Source organism: Mauremys reevesii, linkage group 1, assembly GCF_016161935.1.
Source record: "Mauremys reevesii isolate NIE-2019 linkage group 1, ASM1616193v1, whole genome shotgun sequence".
Lineage (NCBI taxonomy): Eukaryota > Metazoa > Chordata > Testudines > Geoemydidae > Mauremys > Mauremys reevesii.
Genome location: NC_052623.1, coordinates 222,146,510 through 222,158,569, shown reverse-complemented (window position 1 = coordinate 222,158,569; position 12,060 = coordinate 222,146,510).

Here is a 12,060-nt window from a genome sequence, read left to right as displayed (position 1 = left end):
GACCCTGTCCTCCAAAGCAGTTGCAATCCCTCCCAGTTTGGTATCATCTGCAAACTTAATAAGCATACTTTCTATGCCAATATCTAAGTTGTTGATGAAGATATTGAACAGAGCCGGTCCCAAGACACCCCTGCGGAACCCCACTTGTTATACCTTTCCAGCAGGATTGGGAACCATTAATAACTACTCTCAGAGTACTACCTTATAGTAGCCCCATCTAAATTGTATTTACCTAGTTTATCAATAAGAATATCATGCGAGACCATATCAAATGCTTTACTAAAGTCTAGGTATACCACATCCACCGCTTCTCCCTTATCCACAAGACTCATTATCCTATCAAAGAAAGCTATCAGATTGGTTTGACACAATTTGTTCTTTACAAATCCATGCTGGCTATTCCCTATCACCTTACATCACTGGTCCAGATAACACCAGGGGAATGTCACAACCTGTGAATCAGGGCAGCCCCAGGTCAGAAACTGCAGCACTGTAGTCATAACATAGATCAGTGGTGGGCAACCTGCATCCCGTGTGTCACATGTGGCCTGTCAGGGTAATTGGCTGGTGGGCCGCAAGACAGTTTGTTTACATTGACCGTCCACAGGCACGGCCACCAGCAGCTCCCAGTGGCCACGGTTCGCCATTCCCGGCCAATGAACTGTCTAAATAATCCAATCTAACCCCTGTACACATCACTGGCCACCAAAGTCTTCAGTGCACAGAGCCCACCAACCTGAAATAGACCAAAGTGTTACAGTTCTCAGGAGAATAAACTATTGTGTGCCACATGCAGAGATTCGGAGGGACTGAGGGGCACCAATATCTGAGACCTCCACAATGGCAGAGAATTGATTTGGTGAGATATACCCAGATCCTGCCCTCAGGGAACCGATGGGCAGGATCCCCTGGGAGGCTAATATGAGGGGGAAAGGAGTCCAGGAGAGCTGGCTGTATTTCAAAGAAGCCTTATTGAGGGTGCAGGAACAAAGTATCCCAATGTGCAGAAATATAGATCACATGCCCTGGTTCCCATGGGAGACTTTAATCACCCTGATATCAGCTGGGAGAGCAATACAGAGGTGCACAGACAATCCAGGAAGTTTTTGAAAAGTGTAAGGGACAATTTCCTGGTCCAAGTGCTGGAGGAACCAACTAGGGGCAGAGCTCTTCTTGACCTGCTGCTCACAAACAGAGAAGAGTTAGTAGGGGAAGCAAAAGTGGATGGGAACCTGGGAGGCAGTGACCATGTCCTTTAAATCGGCTTCGGTACCCAATGACTGGAAGTTAGCTAATGTAACGCAAATATTTGAAAAGGGCTCTAGGGGTGATCCCGGCAATTACAGACCGGTAAGTCTAACGTCGGTACCGGGCAAATTAGTTGAAACAATAGTAAAGAATAAAATTGTCAGACACATAGAAAAACATAAACTCTTGAGCAATAGTCAACATGGTTTCTGTAAAGGGAAATCATGTCTTACTAATCTATTAGAGTTCTTTGAAGGGGTCAACAAACATGTGGACAAGGGGGATCCGGTGGACATAGTATACTTAGATTTCCAGAAAGCCTTTGACAAGGTCCCTCACCAAAGGCTCTTACGTAAATTAAGCTGTCATGGGATAAAAGGGAAGGTCCTTTCATGGACTGAGAACTGGTTAAAGGACAGGGAACAAAGGGTAGGAATTAATGGTAAATTCTCAGAATGGAGAGGGGTAACTAGTGGTGTTCCCCAAGGGTCAGTCCTAGGACCAATCCTATTCAATTTATTCATAAATGATCTGGAGAAAGGGGTAAACAGTGAGGTGGCAAAATTTGCAGATGATACTAAACTACTCAAGATAGTTAAGACCAAAGCAGATTGTGAAGAACTTCAAAAAGATCTCACAAAACTAAGTGACTGGGCAACAAAATGGCAAATGAAATTTAATGTGGATAAATGTAAAGTAATGCACATTGGAAAAAATAACCCCAACTATACATACAAAATGATGGGGGCTAATTTAGCTACAACGAATCAGGAAAAAGATCTTGGTGTCATCGTGGATAGTTCTCTAAAGATGTCCACGCAGTGTGCGGAGGCGGTCAAAAAAGCAAACAGGATGTTAGGAATCATTAAAAAGGGGATAGAAAATAAGACTGAGAATATATTATTGCCCTTATATAAATCCATGGTACGCCCACATCTCGAATACTGTGTACAGATGTGGTCTCCTCACCTCAAAAAAGATATTCTAGCACTAGAAAAGGTTCAGAAAAGGGCAACTAAAATGATTAGGGGTTTAGAGAGGGTCCCATACGAGGAAAGATTAAAGAGGCTAGGACTCTTCAGCTTGGAAAAGAGAAGACTAAGGGGGGACATGATAGAGGTATATAAAATCATGAGTGATGTGGAGAAAGTGGATAAGGAAGTTATTTACTTATTCCCATAATACAAGAACTAGGGGTCACCAAATGAAATTAATAGGCAGCAGGTTTAAAACAAATAAAAGGAAGTTCTTCACGCAGCGCACAGTCAACTTGTGGAACTCCTTACCTGAGAGGTTGTGAAGGCTAGGACTATAACAATGTTTAAAAGGGGACTGGATAAATTCATGGTGGCTAAGTCCATAAACGGCTATTAGCCAGGATGGGTAAGAATGGTGTCCCTAGCCTCTGTTCGTCAGAGGATGGAGATGGATGGCAGGAGAGAGATCACTTGATCATTGCCTGTTAGGTTCACTCCCTCTGGGGCACCTGTCATTGGCCACTGTCGGTAGACAGATACTGGGCTAGATGGACCTTTGGTCTGACCCAGTACAGCCTTTCTTATGTTCTTATGTTCTTATGAGATGGTCGAGTTCAGGATCCTGACACAGGGAAAAAAGGAGAGTGGCAGAATATGGACCCTGAACTTCAGAAAAGCAGACTTTGACTCCCTCAGGGAGCTGATGGGCAGTACCCCGTGGGAAAATAACATGAGGGGGAAAGGAGTCCAGTAGAGCTGGCTGTATTTTAAAGACTCCTTATTGAGGTTACAGGAAAAAAACATTCCGATGTGTAGGAAGAATAGTAAATACGGCAGTCGACCAGCTTGGCTTAACAGTGAAATCCTTGCTGATCTTAAACGCAAAAAAGAAGCTTACGAGAAGTGGAAGATTGGACAAATGACCAGGGAGGAGTATAAAAATATTGCTCAGGCATGCAGGAGTGAAATCAAGAAGGCCAAATCACACTTGGAGTTGCAGCTAGCAAGAGATGTTAAGAGTAACAAGAAGGGTTTCTTCAGGTATGTTAGCAACAAGAAGAAAGTCAAGGAAAGTGTGGGGCCCTTACTGAATGAGGGAGGCAACCTAGTGACAGGGGATGTGGAAAAAGCTAATGTACTCAATGATTTTTTTGCCTCTGTCTTCACAAAAAAGGTCAGCTCCCAGACTGCTGCACTGGGCAGCACAGTATGGGGAGAAGGTGACCAGCCCTCTCTGGAGAAAGAAGTGGTTCGGGACTATTTAGAAAAACTGGACGAGCACAAGTCCATGGGGCCGGATGCTCTGCATCCAAGGGTGCTAACGGAGTTGGCGGATGTGATTGCAGAGCCATTGGCCATTATCTTTGAAAACTCATGGCGAACGGGGGAGGTCCCGGATGAATGGAAAAGAGCTACTGTAGTGCCCATCTTTAAAAAAGGGAAGAAGGAGGATCTGGGAAACTACAGGCCAGTCAGCCTCACCTCAGTCCCTCAAAAAATCATGTAGCAGGTTCTCAAGGAATCAATTCTGAAGCACTTAGAGGAGAGGAAAGTGATCAGGAACAGTCAGCACGGATTCACCAAGGGCAAGTCATGCCTGACTAACCTAATTGCCTTCTATGAGGAGATAACTGGGTCTGTGGATGAGGGGAAAGCAGTGGATGTGTTATTCCTTGACTTTAGCAAAGCTTTTGATATAGTCTCTGTAAGGATCCGCCGTTAGGGGAGGGTCTCTTCGTCCTCCGGGGCGGCGGGGTACCAGGCCGCCTCACTACACAGGGGTGACACCACCAGCTCAGGATTCAGGCCCTTCCAGCAAGGGCTGAGCAAGCAGTTCCATCTATAAAGCCCAGGCCCTGGATCAGGGTGGGGCAACAAACACGGGTGCAGGGCTCAGGCCCTCAGGTAGGGGCTGAGCAAGCAGTTCAGTCTATACAGCCCAGGTCAGGGCGTCGGGGCGAGGGGGAGACTGCCACACATGGGAGATAATACCGTAATGCCTCACAAGCCCATTTTACAGCGAGGGCCTCCTCTTCCACTACCGCGTAGTTTTTCTCTCGGGGGAACAGTTTCCTGCTGATATAGATGACCGGGTGTTCTTCTCCATCAACCTCTTGGGAGAGGACAGCGCCGAGTCCCGCCTCTGAGGCATCTGTCTGAAGGACGAATGGCTGGTCGAAATCAGGGCTATAGAGGACCGGTTCGCGGCAGAGACTTGCCTTGAGTGTCTGGAAGGCCTCGTCGCATTCTCAGGTCCATCTTACTTGTTGCGGGCTGTCCTTGGTCAATAAACCAGTCAAAGGGGCTGCGATAGCCGCAAATTGGGGGATGAAGCACCGGTAGTAGCCGGCCAATCCCAGAAACTTGCATACCTGGCGCTTGGTGGCCGGCGGAGGGCAGGTTGCAATGGCCTGAACCTTTCCCACGAGGGGTTTTACTTGTCCATTCCCGATGGTATATCCCAGGTAGGTCGTTTCTTGCCAACCAATATGGCATTTCTTTGGGTTGGCAGTCAACCCAGCAGCCCGCAGGGACCTCAGGACTGTGGCTACCCGCTCGAGGTGGTTCTCCCATTGGCGACTATAAATAACCACGTCATCAAGGTAGGTGGCCGCGTAGTCCTGATGGGGCTGGAGGAGGCGGTCCATCAGCCGCTGAAACATGGCCGGGGCCCCATGGAGGCCGAAGGGCATCTGGGTGAACTGGTACAGACCCGTAGGGGTGGCGGAGGCGGTCTTCTCCCGGGAGGCCGGCTCGAGGGGGATCTGCCAATACCCCTTGCTCAGATCAAGGGTGGTGATGTAACGGGCCTCTCCCAACCGGCTGAGTAGCTCATCTACCCGGGGCATCGGGTATGCGTCGAACTTCGAGATGGCGTTGACGCGTCTGAAGTCGATGCAGAATCAACGGGTGCCATCCGGCTTCGGTACCAGGACTACTGGGCTGTGCCATTTGCTTTGTGCCGTCTCGATGACTCCCAAGTCCAGCATGGCCCGTACTTCTTCCTCGACAACTTGCCGTACGTTACGGCAAGGGCCTGGTCGCACCACGGACCACCATGCCAGGCTCAGTCTGAATGGTGTGATGGACGAGACTGGTGCATCCCGGTTGGGTTGTGAAGGTGCGAGGGAACACCTGTAGAAGAGAATGGGTTTGTTTAAGTTGTTCCGCCGTCAGCGTCTCCCCCAGCTGGGGACCTTCGGGGGCCTCTGGGCCTGTTACCTGGGGGCCCAGCTCGGGTTCTGGTGGGAAGGGGGTGATCAGCAGCCCTTCTTGCTCCCGCCACGGTTTGAGGAGGTTCACGTGGTAGCGTTGCCTTTTCTTGCGCCAGTCAGGCTGGTAGATCTTGTACGTAACAGGCCCGATCTTTCGGACCACCTCATAAGGTCCTTGTCACTGGGCCAGAAGCTTTGATTCACTGGAGGGGAGGAGGAGTAGAACCCGGTCTCCGGATTGGAAGTCGCGAGTCCACACCCCGCGGTTGTAGGTCTGGGCCTGAGTCTCCTGGGCGGCCTTCAAATTCTCGCGCACCAGGGTCCCAGCTTGCACAAGGTGCTCCTGGAGCTGGAGCACGTATTTTAAGAGGCCCTGGGCAGGTGATGGGGCTTGCACCCATGTGTCTCGCATTAGGTCCAAGAGGCCCTGTGGGCGTCAACCATACAGTAGCTCAAACGGGGAGAACTTTGTGGATGACTGTGGAACCTCCCAAACCGCCAGGAGCAAGGGTGGAAGTAACTGGTCCCAGCAGCAGAAATCGTCTTGGGGGATCTTGCGTAGCATGTTCTTAAGCGTCCGATTAAATCATTCAACCAACCCGTCGGTCTGAGGATGGTAGACCGACGTGCGTAGCTGCTTGATGCCCAAGACTTCACACACCTGCTGCAATAGCCGAGAGGTAAAGTTGGTGCCCTGGTCCATAAGGATCTCCCGGGGCAAGCCTACGCGGGCGAAGACCTTCACGAGCTCGCCTGCAATGCTGCGGGCCATGATGCTTCGGAGGGGTATGGCCTCAGGGAACCGGGTAGCATAATCCACCATGACCAGTATATACTGGAACCCTGCAAAGCTTTTGGGGAGTGGGCCCACCAGGTCCATGGCCACGCGCTCGAAGGGGGCTTCGATTAAGGGCATGGGGATCAGGGGCACCTTGGGGATCTGGGCCAGAGCAGCCAACTGGCAGTCGGGGCAGGACTTACAGTAGTTCCTCACCTCTTGGTGTATGCCCGGCCAGAAGAAGCACGTCAGAATCCGGGACAAAGTCTTCTCGTGGCCGAGGTGTCCAGCGGCCAGGACATCATGGGCTAGTTTCATGACGGCTCGCCGATGACGCTGGGGCACAAGGAGTTGGGTCTGGGACTCCCCCGTACGGGGGTCCCTCTCGACCCAGTAAAGGCGTTCCTGCCGCAGTTAGAAGTGTGGCCACTGGACCACGAGGTGGGGATCCACGGCGGTACCATCGACAGCGGCCACTTGTTCGTACACCCGCTTGAGTGTCGGATCGGCTCGTTGATCGCGGCAAAAGTCAGTCTGAAGCAGGGACTCCTCAACCGCTTCCGAGGGAGAGTCCTCTGATTCTCTCGTCAGTTCGGGGGGGTCGGGTGTTTCCCCTTCCCCGGCCCCAGTCTCAGAGGTATCTCCTTCCAAGGCTGGCGTGACCTGCGGATGTTCCCCAGTGTTGCAGCGGAAGATGTCTGCGAACTCTGGCCAGTCCCACCCCAGGATCACCGGATATGTGAGGCGCGGGGCTAAACCCACCACCATCGGTCGGGTGACCCCCTCTTCTGTTAGCTGGGCCCGAGTGCTGGGATAGGGCCGAATGTCCCCATGGATACACTGCAACCTGATCATACCCAGGCGGGTGTCAGCCTGGGGGCCAAAGTATTGGCGGACCAGGGTCTGGCCACAGCCTGAATCAATGGGTGACCCTCCACGACCACGGGCACTGTGATCTTGGCAGCATGGGGATGTCGGGCGCGGGCTTCCCCGGAGCAGACCTGGCCAAAGTTGCACTCCATCGCTGGGCAGTCCCATCGTAGATGGCCGTACTCCCCGCAGGAGAAACAGGGCCCAAGGTCCGCCCGTCCCGGCCGGGGACGTGATCCTGGGGCTCCCCGGGGAGGGCTCTGAGTGGCCCCCCATGCCCCTGGGGAAGGGGCTAGAGGTTGTTGCACCGTGGCCTCCGTGGGTCGGGGTCGGGGCTCAGGACCCTGGTAGGAAACCTGAGAGTCAGCCCGGGCGGGAGCCCCCCTCCTCTCGGGGTTGGGGCGCCCCACCCCAGGGTTGGCTACTCGAATAGTCGGACCCACCGGTCTCTCCGCAGCCAGAAAGTTCTCCATCAGTGTGATGGCAACGGCTAGCGTCGTGGGCCAATGGCGGAGGACTCAGGCCTTGCCTCGCAGCGGGAGGATGTGGACAAATTGTTCCAACACGATCTGCTCCGTGAGCTCCTCTGGCATTCGGGTTTCGGTCTGCAACCACTGCTTGCACGTTTCTCTTAGTTCCTGGGCCACCATCCAGGGCTGGGCCCCGGTGGGGTAGGCCAGGCTCCAAACCGCTGGCGGAAAGTCTCCAGACTTACGTCCAGGGCGTCCAAAATTGCCGCCTTTACTTGGTTGTAGTCCTGGGCCGCCTCCGCAGACAGGCCTCGGTAGACCGTCTAGGTGGTCCCTGTCAGGTACGGGGCCAAGAGGGAAGCCCACTGGTTCTGGGCCTACCCCGCAACGACCGCTATCCGCTCAAATGTTACGAGGAAGGCTTCGGGATCATCGCTGGGGCTCATCTTCATCAGCCGTGTTGGTGGGTTCGGCCGCGGGGACCCCTCTGGGGCTCCCGGCTGGCGTTCCGCTGGTCGGGATAGCGCCACCGCGAACTGCTGGAGGCATTGTCACTGGAAGTCCTTATGCAGTGTGGCCAGATCCTGAACCAGCTGGTGCTGCAGGGCTCCTATCTGTTCGACTAGCTGCTGTTGTTGCTGGAGCTGGGCGGCCTGTTGCTCTTGCTGCTGCTGCAGCTGGGCTGCCTGCTGTCGCTCCTGGCTCTCTGTCAAGAAGGCGAAGAGCTGGGACACATCCATGTCTTGGGGAGGGATCCTGTCCCCCCCCCCCAGCCCCTCTTTCACCGCGGTCGAGGGCCCATGCCCACATTTCTGGGCAGAGGGTCCCTGGTCAGGTGCCACGTGTAAGGATCCGCCGTTAGGGGAGGGGCTCTTCATCCTCCGGGACAGCGGGGTACCAGGCCGCCTCACTACACAGGGGTGACACCACCGGCTCAGGATTCAGGCCCTTCCAGCGAGGGCCGAGCAAGCAGTTCCATCTATAAAGCCCAGGCCCTGGATCAGGGTGGGGCAACAAACACGGGTGCAGGACTCAGGCCCTCAGGCAGGGGCTGAGCAAGCAGTCAGTCTATAAAGCCCAGCCCTGGATCAGGGCGGGGCAAAAAACACTGGTGCAGGGCTCAGGCCCTCAGGCAGGGGCTGAGCAAGCAGTTCAGTCTATACAGCCCAGGGTCAGGGCGTCAGGGCAAGGGGGAGACTGCCAGCTGTGAGTGGGGTGGCAGGGGGGACGCAGGCCCGCCCATTCCTCTGCGTCCTGGCCTGGGGCCCTAACAGCGGCAAGCAAGCTGCTGCTGTGTCAGTGGGGATCCTGGCCGCAACACACTGACATTGGCTTGGGGTCTGCTGCTGTCAGACTAGGGTCGGCTGCCCCCGGGCCACTTCCAACCCCCCCCTGGGGGCCTACCTGGATCCTGGGGTCGTCCTCCACCGGGTCCAGGTGCATGGGTTCGTCACAGCCGGGGCTGGGTGGCAGGTCCAGCAACTCCTCCGGAACGGCGGTCCAGCAGGGCTCCGGTGACTCTTCTGGGTAGTAGGTGCGGGGGAGCTCCGGCAGCTCCTCGGGGTAGCGAGCCCGGGGGAGCTCTGGCAGCTCCTCGGGGTAGCGAGCCCGGGGGAGCTCCGGCAGCTCCTCCGGGTAGCGAGCCCGGGGGAGCTCCGGCAGCTCCTCGGGGTAGTGAGAACGGGGGAGCTCCGGCAGCTCCTCAGGGTAGCGAGCACAGGGAAGGGTAGAAGCCTCCCGGCGCCAAGCTCGCGGAAGAACGTCCGCTCGCTGCCCTCCCACTGAGCCCAGAAGGCCCGCCTTTATACTTCCGGGTCGGTGCTTGACCCTTTGCGGGGCGGGCTCAGCTCAGCCTCCGGCTGGGCTCTTCGTCCTCCAGGGCGGCGGGGTACCAGGCCACCTCACTACAGTCTCCCACAATATTCTTGCCAGCAAGTTAAAGTATGGGCTGGATGATTGGACTATAAGATGGATAGAAAGCTGGCTATATCGTCGAGCCCAGCGGGTAGTGATCAATGGCTCCATGTCTAGTTGGCAGCCGGTTTCAAGTGGAGTGCCCCAAGGGTCGGTCCTTGGGCCAGTTTTGTTCAATATCTTCATTAATAATCTGGAGGATGGCGTAGACTGCACTCTCAGCAAGTTTGCAGATGACACTAAACTGGGAGGAGTGGTAGATATGATGGAGGGTAGGGATAGGATACAGAGGGCCCTAGACAAATGAGAGGACTGGGCCAAAAGAAACCTGATGAGGTTCAACAAGGACAAGTGCAGAGTCCTGCACTTAGGATGGAAGAATCCCATTCACTGTTACAGACTAGGGACCGAATGGCTAGGAAGCAGTTCTGCAGAAAAGGACCTAGGGGTTACAGTGGACGAGAAGCTGGATATGAGTCAACAGTGTACCCTTGTTGCCAAGAAGGCTAATGGCATTTTGTGCTGTATAAGTAGGGGCATTGCCGGCAGATCGAGGGATGTGATCATTCCCCTCTATTCGACATTGGTGAGGCTTCATCTGGAGTACTGTGTCCAGTTTTGGGCCGCACACTACAAGAAGGATGTGGAAAAATTGGAAAGAGTCCAGCGGAGGGCAACAAAAATGATTAGGGGGTTGGAGCACATGACTTATGAGGAGAGGCTGAGGGAACTGGGATTGTTTAGTCTGCGGAAGAGAAGAATGAGGGGGGATTTTTAACTGCTTTCAACTACCTGAAAGGGGGTTCCAAAGAGGATGGATCTAGACTGTTCTCAGTGGTACCTGATGACAGAACAAGGAGTAATGGTCTCAAGTTGCAGTGGGGGAGGTTTAGGTTGGATATTAGGAAAAACTTTTTCACTCAGAGAGTGGTGAAGCACTAGAATGGGTTACCTAGGGAGGTGGTGGAATCTCCTTCCTTAGAGGTTTTTAAGGTCAGACTTGACAGAGCCCTGGCTGGGATGATTTAGTTGGGAATTGGTCCTGCTTTGAGCAGGGGGTTGGACTAGATGATCTCCTGAGGTCCCTTCCAACCCTGATATTCTGGGATTCTATGAATAGCAAATATGGCAGGTGACCAGCTTGGCTTAACAGAGCAATCTTTGGTGATCTTAAAGGAAGCTTACAAGAAGTGGAAATTTGGACAGATGACTAGGGAGGAGTATAAAAATATTGCTCAAGCATGGAGAGGTGTAATCAGGAAGGCCAAAGCACAATTATAGTTGCAGCTAGCAAGGGATGTGAAGGGTAACAAGAAGGGTTTCTAGTGGTATGTTAACAATTAGAAGAAGGTCAAGTAAAGGATGGGACACTTACTGAATGGGAGAGGCAACCAGTGACAGATGAGATGGAAAAAGCTAATGTACTCAATGCTTTTTTTGCCTCAGTCTTCACAGACAAGATTAGCTCCCGAACTGCTGCACCGGGCAGCAAAGTATGGGGAGAAAGTGAGCAGCCCTCAGTGGTGAAAGAACAGGTTAAGGACTATTTAGAAAAGCTGGACATACACAAGTCCATGGAGCTGGATGCTATGCATCCAAAGATGCTGAGGGAGTTGGCTGATGTGATTGCAGAGCCATTGGCCATTATCTTTGATAACTCTTGGTGATCGGGGGGAAAGGCAAATATAGTGCCCATCTTTAAAAAATGGAAGAAAAGAATCCGGAGAACTACAGACCGGTCAGCCTCACCTCAGTCCCTGGAAAAATCATGGAGCAGGTCCTCAAGGAATCCATTTTGAAGGACTTGGAGGAGAAGAAGGTGATCAGAAACAGTCAACATGGATTCACCAAGGGCAAGTCATGTCTGACCAACTTTATTGCCTTCTATGAGGAGATAACTGGCTCTGTGGATATGGGGATAGTGGTGGACATGATATATCTTGTCTTTAGCACTGCTTTTGATACGGTCTCCCACAGTATTCTTGCCAGCAAGTTAAAGAAGTATGGATTGGATGAATGGACTATAATGTGGATAAAAAGCTGGCTAGATTGTTGGGTTCAATGGGTAGTGATCAACGGTTCAATGTCTAGTTGGCAGCCGTTATCAAGCCGAATGCCCAAAGAGTTGATCCTGAGGCTGTTTTTGTTCAATATCTTCATTAATGATCTGGATGATGAGATGGATTGCACCCTCAGCAAGTTCGCAAATGACAGTAAACTGGGAGGGGAGGTAGTTATGCTGGAGGGTAGGGATAGAGTCCAGAGTGAGCTAGACAAATTGGAGGATTGGGCCAAAATAAATCTGATGAGGTTCAACAAGGACTAGTGCAGAGTTCTTCATTTAGGATGGAAGAATCCCATGCACTACTACAGGCTGGGGACCAACTCCCTAACTGGCAGTTCTGCAGAAAAGGAGATGAGGGTTACAGTGGATGAGAAGCTGGATATGAGTTGACAGTGTGCCCTTGTTACTAAGAAGGCTAAGGGCATATTGGGCTGCATTAGTAGGAGGGTTGGCAGCACATCAAATGACGCAATCATTCCCCTCTGTTCAGCATTGGTGAGGCCTCATTTGGAGTACTGTGTCC